Source organism: Bufo bufo, chromosome 2, assembly GCF_905171765.1.
Source record: "Bufo bufo chromosome 2, aBufBuf1.1, whole genome shotgun sequence".
NCBI lineage: Eukaryota > Metazoa > Chordata > Amphibia > Anura > Bufonidae > Bufo > Bufo bufo.
This window is the reverse complement of record NC_053390.1, coordinates 546,762,078-546,776,880: the sequence shown is the minus strand read 5'-3', so window position 1 is coordinate 546,776,880 and position 14,803 is coordinate 546,762,078. Positions and strand designations below refer to the sequence as shown.

The window sequence follows — 14,803 nt, the reverse complement described above, 5'->3', positions numbered from 1 at the left end:
TTTAGATGTTTTATTTTCTACACATTTTCAACTTGGAAAGGAGAATTACAAGTGTTTGTTATATCCATCAAAATGTTTTTCATCTTTTAGTGCCTTAAAAACCGGGTGCATTTTCATATTTGCATTTTCTTTTTGTTGTCCCTACATTCCAAGAGCCATAACTTTTGCTTTAAAGCCATAGGCTTATTTTTTTGTGGAACAAGTGGTATTTCTTTTTAATGGCACCGTTTAATTTGCCATGTTTTGGAAAATGCGGGAAAAAGTTTTTTGTGTGAAATTGAAAAAAAAAAAAACTCAATTCCGCCAAGGTTTTTTGGGTCTTGATATTAGTGCTCTAAAAATTATATGTCTCTATTCAGAGGGTCAGTACGATCATGGTCAAATTTGTATGGTTTTTATTTTGTGTTACTACTTTTAAAAAAACATCTTTTGAAAAAAGGAAAACTATGTATATATAGATAAATTATATAAATGTGTGTGTATGTGTGTGTGTGTGTGTGTGTGTGTGTGTATATATATATATATATATATATATATATATATATATATATATATTAGGGCTGCACGATATATCGCAAAAGTAATCGAATCGCGATAAACGGAAAATGCGGTTTGGCGATTCGGCCGAGCCGAAAATGCCGCGATTATTATATATGAAGGGGCCCCTATTGATAAAAAAGTCCTCTCTCCTATTGATAACAGGTCCAGCCTCTGTACTTACTTTCACAATGAATGCACTGCAGCGACGAGCGGGAGCGAGCGAGGCAGCCGGCCGGCGCGGGACTGACGTCACTTAGTCACGCTCCTGCTTCCTGAATTAAGTGGGAGGAGCGTGACAGTGACGTCAGTCACGCGCCGGCCGGCTCGCTCTCTACCGCTCTCTGCACTGCAGTGCATTCATAGTGAAAGTACAGAGGCTGGCCATTTTATGATAGAGCGGCGCCCAGGGATCTAAGTGCACTTACTATTATTCCTGGGCGCCGCTCCGTTCGTCCGCTGTGGCCCCCGGTATTTTCAACATTCAGAGCAAGGAGGAGGAGACGCCAGTGTCTCTCCTTCTCCCTGACAGCAACGCTGTCCAATCAGAGCGCAGAGCTCAGAGCCAGGGAGAAAAAAAACTCCCTGGCTCTGAGCTGTGATTGGACAGCGCTGCTGTCATGGAGACGGAGACTCACTGGCGTCTCCTCCTCCTTGCTTTGAATGTTGAAAATACCGGGGGCCACAGCGGACGAACGGAGCGGCGCCCAGGAATAATAGTAAGTGCACTTAGATCCCTGGGCGCCGCTCTATGCAGCCTGCTACTAAGTTCATATTCTTTGGACCTATGAAAGGTCCTCTTTAATTACATTCATTGGTGGCGCAGTGTGCGCAGTTTAGGACACATGAAGGGACACATAGGGCCATGAGGGGGACCAGCATAAGATGCTATATGTGTGTCTTATGCTGGCCCCCATCGTGGCCCCATGTGTTATAGCACACATCCCCTATAACAGCGTCCTCCACAGGTCCCCCATAACAGCATCCTCCACAGGTCCCCCATAACAGCATCCTCCACAGATCTTCCACATAACAGCGCCATCCACAGATCCCCCACATAACAGCGTCATCCACAGATCCCCCACATAACAGCGTCATCCACAGATCCCCCACATAACAGCGCCATCCACAGATCCCCCACATAACAGCGTCATCCACAGATCCCCCACATAACAGCGCCATCCACAGATCCCCCACATAACAGCGCCATCCACAGATCCCCCACATAACAGCGCCATCCACAGATCCCCCACATAACAGCGTCATCCACAGATCCCCCACATAACAGCGTCATCCACAGATCCCCCACATAACAGCGTCATCCACAGATCCCCCACATAACAGCGCCATCCACAGATCCCCCACATAACAGTGTCCTCCACAGATCCCCCACATAACAGCGTCCTCCACAGATCCCCCACATAACAGCGCCATCCACAGATCCCCCACATAACAGCGTCATCCACAGATCCCCCACATAACAGCGCCATCCACAGATCCCCCACATAACAGCGCCATCCACAGATCCCCCACATAACAGCGCCATCCACAGATCCCCCACATAACAGCGCCATCCACAGATCCCCCCCCCCACATAACAGCGTCATCCACAGATCCCCCACATAACAGCGCCATCCACAGATCCCCCACATAACAGCGCCATCCACAGATCCCCCACATAACAGCGCCATCTACAGATCCCCCACATAACAGCGCCATCCACAGATCCCCCACATAACAGCGTCATCCACAGATCCCCCACATAACAGCGTCATCCACAGATCCCCCACATAACAGCGCCATCCACAGATCCCCCACATAACAGCGCCATCCACAGATCCCCCACATAACAGCGCCATCCACAGATCCCCCACATAACAGCGCCATCCACAGATCCCCCACATAACAGCGCTATCCACAGATCCCCCACATAACAGCGCCATCCACAGATCCCCCATAACTATGTCATACCCAGCCGCGTCAGCGGCTCATATGGGAAAATCCAAGCAAATAGACCTCTAGCACAATTCCCTTAAAATATCGCATCGCACATCGTTATCGCAATTTTTAGGGCCCTAATCGCAATCGCACAAAATTCCCATATCGTGCAGCCCTAATCTCAAAAAAATAAAGCGAACACTTAAACAACACAATGTAACTCCAAGTCAATCACACTTCTGTGAAATCAAACTGTCCACTTAGGAAGCAACACTGAGTGACAATTAATTTCACATGCTGTTGTGCAAATGGGATAGACAACAGGTGGAAATTATAGGCAATTAGCAAGACACCCCCAATAAAGGAGTGGTTCTGCAGGTGGTGAACACAGACCATTTCTCAGTTCCTATGCTTCCTGGCTGATGTTTTGGTCACTTTTGAATGCTGGCGGTGCTTTCACTCTAGTGGTAGCATGAGACGAAGTCTACAACCCACACAAGTGGCTCAGGTAGTGCAGCTTATCCAGGATGGCACATCAATGTGAGCTGTGGCAAGAAGGTTTGCTGTGTCTGTCAGCGTAGTGTCCAGAGCATGGAGGCGCTACCAGGAGACAGGCCAGTACATCAGGAGACGTGGAGGAGGCCGTAGGAGGGCAACAACCCAGCAGCAGGACCGCTACCTCCGCCTTTGTGCAAGGAGGAACAGGAGGAGCACTGCCAGAGTCCTGCAAAATGACCTCAAGCAGGCCACAAATGTGCATGTGTCTGCTCAAACGGTCAGAAACAGACTCCATGAGGGTGATATAAGGGCCCGACGTCCACAGGTGGGGGTTGTGCTTACAGCCCAACACCAACAGGACGTTTGGCATTTGCCAGAGAACACCAAGATTGGCAAATTCGCCACTGGTGCCCTGTGCTCTTCACAGATGAAAGCAGGTTCACACTGAGCACATGTGACAGACGTGACAGAGTCTGGAGACGCCGTGGAGAACGTTCTGCTGCCTGCAACATCCTCCAGCATGACCGGTTTGGCATTGGGTCAGTAATGGTGTGCGGTGGCATTTCTTTGGAGGGCAGCACAGCCCTCTATGTGCTCGCCAGAGGTAGCCTGACTGCCATTAGGTACCGAGATGAGATCCTCAGACCCCTTGTGAGACCATATGCTGGTGCGGTTGGCCCTGGGTTCCTCCTAATGCAAGACAATGCTAGACCTCATGTGGCTGGAGTGTGTCAGCAGTTCCTGCAAGACAAAGGCATTGATGCTATGGACTGGCCCGCCCATTCCCCAGACCTGAATCCAATTGAGCACATCTGGGACATCATGTCTCGCTCTATCCACCAACGTCACGTTGCACCACAGACTGTCCAGGAGTTGGCAGATGCTTTAGTCCAGGTCTGGGAGGAGATCCATTAGGAGACCGTCCGCCACCTCATCAGGGGCATGCACAGGCGTTGTAGGGAGGTCATACAGGCACGTGGAGGCCACACACACTACTGAGCCTCATTTTGACTTGTTTTAAGGACATTACATCAAAGTTGGATCAGCCTGTAGTGTGTTTTTCCACTTTAATTTTGTGTGACTCCAAATCCAGACCTCCATGGGATAAAAAATTTGATTTCCATTTTTTTTTTGGTGATTTTATTGTCAGCACATTCAACTATGTAAAGAACAAAGCATTTCAGAAGAATATTTCATTAATTCAGATCTAGGATGTTATTTTTGTGTTCCCTTTATTTTTTTTGAGCAGTGTGTATTTATGTATATATGTATGTGTGTGTGTGTGTGTGTATGTATGTGTGTATATATATATATATATATATATATATACACACATACACACACACACACACACACACACACACACAACTTATATATCTAGGTACCGTATTTTTCGCTTTATAAGACACACCTTTTATTCCCCCTAAAAGTGGGGGGGGAAATGGCCCTGCGTCTTATAAAGCGAATACTAATGAGTGCTTCTGTACTCACCGCTTCCTGGTCCTCGGCTGTTGGCTAATACCGGAGGACCGGGAAGCGGTGAAGGCTCTGTACTCACCGCTTCCTGGTCCTCTGCTGTCGGCTATAATGAAAATATTTTTCATTATACCTCAGGTCAGACCACCAGTCAGATCCCCAATGTTAATCAGACCTCAGCTAACAGCCCCAGTAAAACCCCAAATGTTAATAAGCCCCCCAATCAGACCTCAGCTCAAACCCCAATATGAATGACCCCCAATCAGACATCAGATTAAGAGCTGCATGCCTCTCAGCAGCCCCCAGAAGCCTCATAGCAGCTCCCAGTAGCCTCATAGCACCCCCGAGTAGCTTCTCACCAGCCTCTCCTCTCTTCCAACGCGATCTACAGCCTCCTGCTGTCGGCTGTGCTGTGAATCCTGCACACAGCGTGACGTCACAGAGCACCTCACGCTGTGCACCACAGCCGAAGACCAGGAAGCAGTGAGTACAAAGCCCTCAACGCTTCCCGGTCCTCCAGTACTAATAAGCGCTTCCATAATGGAAGCGGCTCATTAGTATTCACCCCATAAGACGCAGTATTTGTGCCATCAGCCGTCCCCCCTCGGTGCCATCAGCCGTCCCCCCTCGGTGCCATCAGCCGTCCCCCCTCGGTGCCATCAGCCGTCCCCCCTCGGTGCCATCAGCCGTCCCCCCTCGGTGCCATCAGCCGCCCCCCCCTCGGTGCCATCAGCCGCCCCCCCTCGGTGCCATCAGCCGCCCCCCCTCGGTGCCATCAGCCGCCCCCCTCGGTGCCATCAGCCGTCCCCCCTCGGTGCCATCAGCCGTCCCCCCTCGGTGCCATCAGCCGTCCCCCCTCAAGGGCCTTCAGCCGTCCCCCCTCAAGGGCCTTCAGCCGTCCCCCCTCAAGGGCCTTCAGCCGTCCCCCCTCAAGGGCCATCAGCCGTCCCCCCTCAAGGGCCATCAGCCGTCCCCCCCTCGGTGCCATCAGCCGCCCCCAGGAGGAACTCAGTCTTTGCTTAGTGTCTGGTGAATGAGGATGACACTTTAGTGATGCTTCTCCGGTTTGTTATTTTTCCATATGGGGACACAGGTCGGCATGGCGCCTTCCTGGTCCCCCGTGGAGTGCCCGCCGCCGTCTGTTGGACGCTGCCTGGCTGCCTCCTTTTTTCCCCCAAAGAAGACAAGCTGATCCGGGCTCGACCTGTTAGCTCCAGCATCCCACCAGTCCCTGGGTCACCTGCTGCTGCCCTCCATCCAGAGCACTGTACTCCGGTGAGTCAGACGTCTGAAGAGGTGAGCCCTGCTGGTACAGAACAGAGGGAGAAGACTGCAGGAGCAGATGAGTATGGCTGCAACCCCCTCTGCACTCCCCCCCCCCCCCCCCCCCCCCTCTGAGGATCTGGTGGCGGCTGGCTGATCAACTTCCTGATATCTGGGGAATGGATGGACTGCCTGAGTGAGCTAGGAGATGGGTGTTGTTCTAAGGGGGCACCTGGAGGCACTATACCAGATTCTCTGCCATGTTCAGGACGCACGGGTCTCTTAGACTCTGCATCTTCTCTCGGCAGCTCCGACCTGCGGTGGCCTCCCCGCTTATTCTGAGGGCCTCTGACACTGGAGGTCTTCCTCCGGCCTACGTTTAACCCCCGCTGCACCGCTTTCTCCACCGGACGCCATTTTTACATAAAGCGCGCACGCGCTCCTTTCCCGCTAATATGACGCGTCCTGGGGGCGGGGCCTCACGCTTCGCTCTGGCGCCTTCCTCCGCTTCCTGAGAAGCTCCTGCTGCTCTCTGCTCCATCCGGTGGATGTCTGTGTGTTGCTGGGTGGTAGGATTTTTTTAACCCTTGTTTCTTGTTGCTCAGGTTGTGGTTGCCATCATGCCTAAGCCTGGGGCCTCCCTTAAAGCTGCCAAAACCTCTTCTCAGACGGCCAAGACCTCTTCTCAGATCTCAATGGGGTCCTGTATGAGGTGTCCCTGCCAATGTCTGCCTCTGGTATCTGTGCCTCCTACCCTGAACAGGATCATCCCTCTCCTCCTTCCCTTGCCCAGTCCGACTCCCCTCCTGTCCCTACGGAGCCTGCGGTTCCCGCTTGGGCATCTGCCATGTCCAGCGCGGCCGCCGATTTTGCCTTAGTCGCCAAGGCAGCCATGTCCTTTATGGAACGTATGCCAGTTTCCAATCTTGTGGCGCCAACCACTCCATCTCCCCTCAGTGGTTCCCACAGAGGACGCCTGACTACTAAGAGGCAGCTTGAGCGGCAGCATCCCTCCTCGGATGACTCCGTCTCCCCCCCTAGTCTTGAGGCGCGTTCAGACGACTCCCCCCTTCCCCTAGGGAGCGCAGGTCTGAAGGGGAATTGTCCGGCTCGGACAAGGTCATGGAACGGGACCCCTCGCGTAAGCTCTCCACCATGGTGGCTGACTTAGTGGCGGCTGTCCGTGACACCTTTAAACTCCAAGGGGATTCTCCTCCTTCCACTGGTAGGGAGTTCGCCCTATTCCCGCCCAAGAAGACGGAGGCTGCCTCGTTTCCTGTCCATGAGGAATTTTCCGCGGTCATATCCAGGGCCTGGGACCGTCCTAATGAAAAGTTCTCTGCCACCAAACGCATGGATATGCTTTATCCTTTTCCCGCTGACAGTGTGGAGAGGTGGTCTTCTCCCCCCAAGGTGGATCCCCTGGTCGCCAGATTAGCCAAGAACACGGCCCTCCCTGTCTTAGACGGTTCCTCCTTACAGGACGCTGTGGACAGGCGCCTGGACTCTCTCTCCAAGTCCATTTTCTCACTGGCGGGCACGTCCCTGCGGCCTGCTTTTGCCTCGGCATGGGTGGCCAGAGCCCTTTCGGTGTGGTTGCATCGCCACCACCAAGACCTGACAGAACAAGATGCGTCTGCTGACACACTGGATTTGATTCTCCAGATGTCTCAGGCTTTCAAGTTCCTTTGCGAAGCTTCCATGGGCATTGCTTCCCTCTTTGCGGGCATTTCAGCCCTCTCGGTAATTCAGCGCAGAGAGGTCTGGTTAAAGGTGTGGGACGCTGACGCCTCTTCCAAACGCTCCCTTGCTAATCTCCCTTTTGGGGGTTCCAGACTTTTTGGAGCTCAGCTGGACGAGTTCATCTCTGCTGCCACTGGGGGCAAGAGAACTCATCTTTCCCAACCCAGGTCCAAGCGCAATTTTCGGACCAGGTCCTCCGGCTCCCGGTACCAGCTTCTCGGCTAGTAGGAAGTCGCCTGCTTCCTCCGCTGGGGGGTCTCAGGACTCCCGCAAGAAGCCCTCCTTTAAGCCCCAGCCTTCCTGGCACCAGAGGGCACAGTCGGCCCGCCCTGCTGCTCCCAAGCAGTCTTCCGCATGGTGGGGGGCCGTCTGCTCTCTTATCAGTGGGTTTGGAGGGCTCATGTTCAGGACGCATGGGCTCTAGAAATTATAACATCTGGTTACAAGATAAAATTTGCGTCCAGACCACCGGAACGTTTTTTCCCTTCTCGCGTTCCGGGGGATCCGGCCCGAGCCTCGGACCTCTTGATGGCAGTTTCCTCCCTTCTGGACCGGGATGTTATTACCCCAGTTTCCCCAGAGGAACAGGGCACAGGTTTCTATTCAAACCTGTTCGTGGTCCCAAAGAAGGAAGGGTCGGTGCGTCCGATCCTGGATCTAAAGCTGCTCAACAAGTTTATACGGGTGCGGAGGTTTCGAATGGAATCCCTCCGCTCCGTTGTTGTTTCTCTTCTTCCAGGGGAGTTCCTCGCGTCCGTAGACATCCAGGACGCCTATCTGCATGTCCCGATCGCAGAATCTCACCAACGATTCCTGCGCTTCGCCATTGGTGGTCGACACTATCAGTTCGTCGCCCTTCCTTTCGGGTTAGCGACCGCCTTTCGGGTCTTTTACCAAGATCCTAGCGCCAATCATGGCACTTCTTCGTACCAGTGGCATTCCTTTGCTGCCCTACCTGGACGACATCCTGATAAAGGCCCCCTCGCTTCCGCAGGCCGAGGACAGCGTCCGGATCACTGTTCAGACTCTGGAACAGTTCGGCTGGCTGATCAACTTCCCAAAATCCTCTCTCCTCCCTTCCCAGAAGCTCTCCTTCCTGGGGATGGTTTTGGATACCTCGGCCACCAAAGTGTTTCTTCCAGTCTCCAAGTCCTCCCAGATCCACGGGGCAGTGTCGCAACTGCTGTGCTCCCCGTGTCTCTCCATCCGGGAGTGTATGCGGTCCTGGGTCTTATGGTAGTCTCTTTCGAGGCTGTTCCATATGCCCAGTTTCACACTCGTTTGCTGCAACAAGAGATCCTTTTACCTCTGGGACAAGACCTCTTGTGGTCTGGACGATCGCATCCGCCTGTCTCACGGGGTTCGGGCAGCTCTCCCTTGGTGGCTGTCCCCGATGAACCTGAGGTCGGGAAGATCTTTCCTCCCGTTCACCACCGATGCCAGCCTCCTGGGTTGGGGCGGCGTTCTCCAATCACGCACGGTTCAGGGTGTTTGGTCGGAGGTGGAATCTCGCCTCCCGATCAATATTCTGGATCTGAGGGCGATTTTCCACTCCCTCTCCCATTGGACTCCTCTCCTTGCGGGCTGCCCGGTGAGGATTCAGTCGGGCAATTCCACGGCGGTGGCTTACATCAACCATCAAGGCGGGACCCGCAGCCGGATGGTGATGCAGGAGGTGACGAGAATTCTGCTGTGGGCGGAGTCGTACGTTCCGATGTTGTCAGCGGTATACATTCCAGGAGTAGACAACTGGACAGCGGACTTTCTAAGTCGCAACAAGGTGGATCCAGGCGAGTGGTCTCTGCATCCAGATGTATTCGAAGACATCTGCCGCAGATGGGGCCGTCCGGATGTGGACTTGATGGCGTCCAGGCTCAACAACAAGCTCCCGGTGTTCCTGGCTCGCGCCCGGGATCCGAAGGCGTACAGGGTGGACGCGCTGGGGTCTCCATGGCAGGACTTCAGCCTCCTCTGTCTTCCCTCTGCTTCCGAAGGTTCTACGCAAGATCGAGGCGGAAGGGATTCCGACCGGTCTCATCGCCCCAGATTGGCCTCGCCGCGCATGGTTCTCGGATGTGGTTCGGATGCCGGCGGACACCCCATGGCCTCTTCCCGACAGATTGGATCTACTGTCTCAGGGCCCGCTCTTCCACCGGAATTTACAGTCTCTTCGTTTAACGGCGTGGCTGTTGAAACCGACATCCTGAGGAAGAAGGGGTTCTCGGATTCGGTGATTAGAACCATGATCAGATCGAGGAAGCCGGCTTCCTCCCGAATTTACTATCGTACCTGGAAAGCCTTCCTGTCCTTTTGTGAGAACTCAGGTTTCCCTCCCCTTCGTTTTTCCATCCCTATGGTGCTATCTTTTCTTCAGTCCGGACTTGAGATGGGACTGTCGCTGAGTTCCCTGAAAGGTCAAGTTTCGGCTCTGGCTGTCTTTTTTCAGAAGTCCCTTGCTCTCCTGGGTCTCTTCAGGGGGTGGCGCATTCGGTCCCTCCGTACGTCCCCCCTTTGCCTCCTTGGGATCTCAATTTGGTCCTGCGCGCTCTCCAGACGGCCCCCTTCGAGCCTCTGAGGGTTGTCTTCCTGACCTTTCTCATCTGGAAAGTGGTCTTCCTTGTGGCCATAACTTCCATCAGCCGGGTATCGGAGCTGGCCGCACTTTCCTGCCAGGAGCCTTTTCTGGTTTTTCACCAGGATAAGGTGGTGCTCCGTCCGGTTCCTCCTTTTTGCCCAAGGTGGTCTCTCCCTTCCACCTTAACGAGGATCTTGTCCTACCCTCCTTTTGTCCTTCTCCGGCAAACCCCAAGGAACGGGCTCTCCATTCCCTGGATGTCGTCCGGGCCCTGAAGGTGTATCTGACGGCTACCGCCTCCATCCGCCGTTCAGACTCCCTCTTTGTGATTCCCGAGGGACCTCGTAAGGGTCTGGCGGCCTCCAAGGTCACTGTGGCGCGATGGATCCGCTCGGCTATCTCTGCGGCTTATCCCGCTCGTGGTAGGGTTCCCCCGGCTCGGATTACCGCTCACTCCACTAGGGCGGTGGGAGCTTCCTGGGCAAGGCGCAATGGTGCCTCTGCGTCTCAGCTGTGTAAGGCGGCCACCTGGTCGTCCTTACATACTTTTACGAAGTTTTATCAGTTGCATTCGCTGGCTTCGGCTGATGCTGTCTTTGGCCGCAGGGTTTTGCAGGCTGTGGTTCCTGTTTTACCTTTGGACGTTCCCCCTTGCGGTGCTGATATTTTTTCCCACCCCATGGACTGCTTTAGGACGTCCCATGGTCTGTGTCCCCCAATGGAAAAAAGTACGAGAAAAGGAGATTTTTTGTGAAACTCACCTGTAAAATCTTTTTCTTCTCTTTTCCATTGGGGGACACAGCTCCCACCCATTCTGCTGGTTGCAGGAGAGGTTGTTAGTTCAGTTCTTTTTGTGGTTGGACCTCATGGGTTTTGGTCCGATGGCTTCTATTATTTTTTCTTGTCTCCTTCTCCTTCTCCTGGTGGAGCCTGAGGGTATAGCCCGAGGAGGAGGAGTTCTCTTTTATATTTGCATAGTGTCCCTCCTACTAATACCTCTAAGCTATACCCATGGTCTGTGTCCCCCAATGGAAAAGACGAGAAAAAAGATTTTACAGGTGAGTTTCCCAAAAAATCTCCTTATTTCTGTATAGGATAGTGAATAAAATTCCATTACCCTATACAAATTGCAATCTGATCATTGCATGCTGGGGTCCACTTTAAAAAAAAAAATGTATATAAAAATTCTATTTATTACTTACCAGACTTTGTATGATACCAGAACGTGGTGTGCTGCATTTTTTTTTATCCTTTTTTTTTTTTTTCTGACTTATACGTCAAAAGGAGGCATGAAATGTGATGTGAACCGACCCTAAGCATTATGTATTCATATTTAAACAATTGTTATGGAGTCAAAAGACAACAGAGTGCTAATTGATAGAAGGTGCAAGAGGAGGACAGTCCTGTATTTCCGATCAGCGCCGCTGGGCGGCAGTCATCGGAACAAGTTGCTTGTTCAAACCATTGAGCAGGCACCTCTGCTAAATGCGCGGGGGGGGGGGTCCCGTAAGACATGACACCCCTCCCTGTCGGCGATCGCCGCAAATCGCAGGTCAATTCAGACCTGCGGTTTGCGCCGGTGATCGGCGGTGCTATCGGGTCCCCATGCGGCTGTGGGGTGGGGTGGGGGGGGGGGGGGCCAGGAAGGCAGTGCAGTGCAATGCCTAAGGAAGGCATCACGCTGCCTTCCGGTGACGAGCCTGTGAGATCCAGCCCCCTGTATTAGTCATACAGCCAATGCATTCGAATACAGAAGTATTGGAATGCATTGTAAAGGATTAGACCCCCAAAAGTCCCAAAGTGGGCCGAAAAATAAAGTTGAAAAAATAGTTTTCCCCCCAAAAAAATTTAAAGTTTGAAGTAAAAAAAAACAAACGTCATTTTCCTCAAATAAAGTAAAAAAATAAAAATTGGTAAAAAATAGTATACATATTAGGTATCGCCACGTCCGTATCGACCGGCTCTATAAACATATCACATGACCTAACCCCTCAGATGAACACCATAAAAAATAAAAACTGTGCTAAATAAACAGCAAGCGATCAAAAAGGCGTTTGCCCACCAAAATAGTGCCAAACAGTGACCTCATCCTGCAAAAAAATGAGCCCTTACCTGAGACAATCGCCCAAAAAAAAAAAAAAAAAAAAAAAACTATGGCTCAGAATATGGAGACACTAAAACATAATTTTTTTTGTTTTAAAAAAGCTGGTATTGTGTAAAATTTACATAAATAAAAAAAAGTATACATATCGTATCGTATAAAAATATCACATGACCTAACCCCTCAGATGAACATCGTAAAAAATTTAAAATAAAAGCTGTGCTAAATAAACCATTTTTTCACAAAAGTGTAATAGCAAGCAATCAAAAAGTCACACACACCCCAAAATAGTGCCAATAAAACCGTCATCTCATCCCGCAAAAATCATACCCTACCCAAGGTAATCGCCCAAAAACTGAAAAAAATTATGACTCTCAGACTATGGAAACACTAAAACTTGTTTCAAAAAAGAAATCATTGTGTAAAACGTACATAAATAAAAAAAAGTATACATATTAGGTATCGCCTGCATGCATGACATTCTGGTCTATAAAAATATCACGTGATCTAACCTGTCAGATGAATGTTGTAAATAACAAAAAATAAAAACTGTGCCAAAACAGCTATTACTTGTTACCTTGCCTCACAAAAAGTGTAATATAGGGCAACCAAAAATCATATGTACCCTAAACTAGTACCAACAATACTGCCACCCTATCCCGTAGTTTCTAAAATGGGGTCACTTTTTTGGAGTTTCTACTCTAGGGGTGCATCAGGGGAGCTTCAAATGGGACATGGTGTCAAAAAAAACAGTCCAGCAAAATCTTCCTTCCAAAAACCGTATGGCATTACTTGCCGTGTGCCCGTACAGCAGTTTACGACCACATATGGGGTGTTTCTGTAAACTACAGAATCAGGGCCATAAATATTGAGTTTTGTTTGGATCTTTACCTTTGCTTTGTTACTAGGAAAAATGGATTAAAATGGAAAATTTGCCAAAAAATTTAAATTCTGAAATCTCATCTCCATTTGCCAGTAACTCTTGTGGAACACCTAAAGGGTTAACGACGTTTGTAAAATCTGTTTTGAATACCTTGAGGGGTGTAGTTTCTTAGATGGGGTCACTTATGGAGTTTCTACTCTAGGGGGGTGCATCAGGGGGGCTTCAAATGGGACATGGTGTCAAAAAAAAACAGTCCAGCAAAACCTGCCTTCCAAAAACCGTATGGCATTCCTTTCCTTCTGTGCCCTGCCGTGTGCCCGTACAGCGGTTTACGACCACATATGGGGTGTTTCTGTATACTACAGAATCAGGGCCATAAATATTGAGTTTGGTTTGGCTGTTAACACTTTCTTTGTAACTGGATAAAAAAAAAAATTTTTAATTATTAAAATGAAAAATCTGCGAAAAAAGTGACATTTTGAAATTGTATCTCTATTTTCCATTAATTCTTGTGGAACACCTAAAGGGTTAACAACGTTTGTAAAATCAGTTTTGAATACCTTGAGGGGTGTAGTTTATAGAATGGGGTCATTTTTGGGTGGTTTCTATTATGTAAGCCTCACAAAGGGACTTCAGACCTGAACTGGCCCCTAAAAATTGGGTTTTTGAAAATTTATGAAAAATTTCAAGATTTGCTTCTAAACTTCTAAGCCTTGTATTATCCCCCAAAAATAAAATATCATTCCCAAAATGATCCAAACATGAAGTAGACATATGGGGAATGTAAAGTAATAACTATTTTTGGAGGTATTACTATGTGTTATAGAAGTAGAGAAATTGAAACTTGGAAATTTGCAATTTTTTACAACTTTTTGCTAAATTTTGTATTTTTTTATAAATTAAAATGAATTTTTTTGACTTAATTTTACCAGTGTCATGAAGTACAATGTGACGAAACAATCTCAGATGGCCTGGATAAGTCAAAGTGTTTTAAAGTTATCACCACTTAGGCTACTTTCACACTAGCGTTCGGGGCTCCGCTTGTGAGTTCCGTTTGAAGGCTCTCACAAGCGGCCCCGAACGGATCCGTCCAGCCCTAATGCATTCTGAGTGGATGTGGATCCGCTCAGAATGCATCAGTCTGGCACCGTTTGTCCTCCGCTCAGCAGGCGGACACCTGAACGCAGCTTGCAGCGTTCGGGTGTCTGCCTGGCCGTGCGGAGGCAAACGGATCCGTCCAGACTTACAATGCAAGTCAATGGGGACGGATCCGTTTGAAGTTGACACAGTATGGCTCAATTTTCAAACGGATCCGTCCCCTATTGACTTTCAATGTAAAGTCAAAACGGATCCGTTTGCATTATCATGAACAAAAAAAAAAAAATTTTCTGAACGGATCCAAGCGTTTGCATTATAGGTGCGGATCCGTCTGTGCAGATACCAGACGGATCCGCACCAAACGCAGGTGTGAAAGTAGCCTTATAGTGACAATGGTCAGATTTGCAAAAAATGGCCTGGTCCTTAAAGTGAAATATGGCTGTGTCCTTAAGGGGTTAAAATACATTATCTACATAAGGTACCCAATTTTCACAAAAAAGGAGGCATGGCTTCAGTTGTGGCCCACCGGTGAAATGTGGAGGTTTTCTGTTTTTACATAAATTAATCTTCATCATGTATGATGTATCATTGTGGTACACCAGTTTTCTGGCATAGAGAAGTAGCATACTTTGACTTCCCGTTTGGCAAATTCCCGTTTTGCAACAAAACTATTGTTATCGCTCCAAATTAA

The 14,803-nt window shown here is 49.9% G+C and overlaps 1 protein-coding gene across 3 annotated transcripts in view; it reads left to right on the top strand.

Moving 5' to 3' along the window:
* Window positions 1-14,803, top strand: part of LOC120989755 — a 329,530-nt gene that overhangs the window by 265,159 nt on the left and 49,568 nt on the right. The window lies entirely within an intron of this gene.